The sequence below is a fragment of the Cervus canadensis genome, chromosome 3 (assembly GCF_019320065.1).
Source record: "Cervus canadensis isolate Bull #8, Minnesota chromosome 3, ASM1932006v1, whole genome shotgun sequence".
Classification (NCBI taxonomy): Eukaryota; Metazoa; Chordata; class Mammalia; order Artiodactyla; family Cervidae; genus Cervus; species Cervus canadensis.
This window is the reverse complement of record NC_057388.1, coordinates 83,937,059-83,939,440: the sequence shown is the minus strand read 5'-3', so window position 1 is coordinate 83,939,440 and position 2,382 is coordinate 83,937,059. Positions and strand designations below refer to the sequence as shown.

General features: G+C 38.5%; 1 non-coding gene across 1 annotated transcript; it reads right to left on the bottom strand.

The window, feature by feature from the left end:
* Nucleotides 1-1,627: 1,627 nt before the first annotated feature.
* On the bottom strand, nt 1,628-1,699 carry TRNAC-ACA. The gene has a single exon. It is a non-coding gene; the product is annotated as a tRNA-Cys (tRNA).
* Between the last annotated feature and the right edge of the window lie 683 nt (nt 1,700-2,382).

Below are 2,382 nucleotides of genomic sequence, written 5' to 3'. Positions count from 1 at the left end.
GAAAAAGTCCTCTTTTTGAGATAGAACTCTTTTAAATCCTAGTGCTGCTTTCCAGCTGTGTGATTTCAGATGTTTCTAGTGTATTATTTGATAGACAGCAAAATCTTCATATACCCAGGACTTTCTTTCCTTAATTTTAGGAAAAAACAGGTTTCTCTCGTTGCTGCTCCCCATCTCTCCTTGAGAAAATGAGGCATGATTACTGAAGTGCTTCTGGAAGAATTGCATCATCTTGCATGTAGAATTCCTTTGGGTGGAATTTAGTAAGATGTATGCAGGTGAAAGCTCACTTTTCAAAATGTGCCTTTTTTTTTTTTTAATGATTCTCATTTAGCACCAGCTATCCTATTAGCCACAGATGTTCATTCCACATTATCTAAATGCCGTATCAAGATTCAATGCTTAGCAACTTGCTCTCTGGTTTTGCTCTTTTGGATAATTCATTCTGAAGTGACAGGTACCTCGGACAGGAGGTGTGGCTCTTCTGCAGTCTATGATTGTGGGGTTCAAAGTTGTGGCAGGAGTGAAGGCAACATGCAGCTACCCCTCAAACACAGAAACGTATTCTTCTGAAGCACAGCAAGATGTGCCTGGAGGCCTTAGTACACCTCGTTTACTCCCTGTTCCTCCTCCCCAAGACACATACTTAACATACTCCATAAAACTTAGATATAGGCAATGTAGCATTTAAAAAATAAATGCTAATGTTCATCAAGTTTCTGGGGGAAAAATAAGATTGAGAAAAGTTCTAAAAAATTATAAGAACATGAAACATATGATTTCATATAACTAGCAAAAGATTTCTCAAGTTTGACAACTTAAATAATACTGAGTGTAAATGTATATAGATCTTCTTATTTTCATTGAGACTGTGACTTTCAGCCCACAGCCAGAAAAGGACTAAACTCCTGAGTCGAAGAGCCTGTAATGAACTGAATTCTACCAAAAACCACAGAGAGAATTTGTAAACAGATCCTGCTACAACAGAATCTTGAGATGACTGTGGTCATAGCTTATGCCTGCCTGGGAACTTAGTAAGTGACTTTGACTTGAACTGAAGGACCCAACTAAATTATGCTTAAATTCTTGACCCACAGAAACCGTAAGATAGTAAGGGTTGTTTTAAGCCTCTAAGTCTTGGAGTAGATAGATGATTTATACACACTTCATAAAATGCTCCTAGTGGATATTAATCTCCTTCATGGCTGAATGACACCATCATTTTGGAATTTCATCACAAATTATTTTGCATTGTATGCATGCGTGCTCAGCTGCTGAGTAATGTCTGATTCTTTGTGATCCTGTTGACTGTAGCCCACTATGCTGCTCTGTCCATGGGGTTTCCCAGGCAAGAACACTGGCGTGGGTTGCCATTTCCTTCTGCAGGGGATCTTCCCAACCCCTTGTCTCCTGCATTGGCAGGTGGGCTCTTTTTACTGCTGAGCCAACTGGCCACTTTTAAATGCTGTTCTGCAGAGCCCTAATGGGTGAAAAGTGAAAGTGAAGCCGCTCAGTCGTGTCCGACTCTTTGCGACCCCATGGACTGTAGCCTACCAGGCTTCTCCGTCCATGGGATTTTCCAGGCAAGAATACTGAAGTGGGTTACCATTTCCTTCTCCAGGACATCTTCCCCACCCAGGGATTGAACCTGGGTCTCCTGCATTGTAGGCAGACGCTTTACCGTCTGAGCCACCAGGGTATGTATGTTTAAATATGCATGTGTTTGTGTGTATGTAGTGTGGTTTTGTGTTTAAGAGGAAAGTCTAAAGGATAAAGTTAAGTGAGCAGGACTCTAGGCCCATTTCCCCTGACTTAACTAGAATACTTTCTCTTTTACCTTCTAAATATATTAGTATAAGTTTAATTGGGGAGTGAGGATGTTATCATTTAAAGTTTTAAAATTACTAACAAATATTTCATGCATTATGTCTTATCTACCACTGAACTTAATACAATATAAGCTTTTTAAAAACCAGGAACAAGGAACAATTAAATACTTTTAGGCAGCCTGGAATTTTCTTTCAGGTATTCAAATCTAAAGTTTTTAACCTAGAACTCTGAAGTTGCACTTTATAAAATATAATATTCTCAGTCAGGTACTATAAAACTAGAGAGTCTATAAATCAGGCAACAGTATTACCACTTTACAGTTTGAGAATGTGATTAGCACGACAATAAATTTAGGGAACAAAATCGATTCTATGCCTGAATGACCATTTAAGTTATAAAATAATAGATTCTCAGAATTGAAAAAGATCATAAAGGTGATCATTACTTAAAATACACACCCGATACCTTAACCTCCTTATAAGCTCTTATCATGTGGTTAGTCTGTTCTGCAAAAGTGTGATACCAAACTGGAGGCTTAAAGAATAAGTTCAC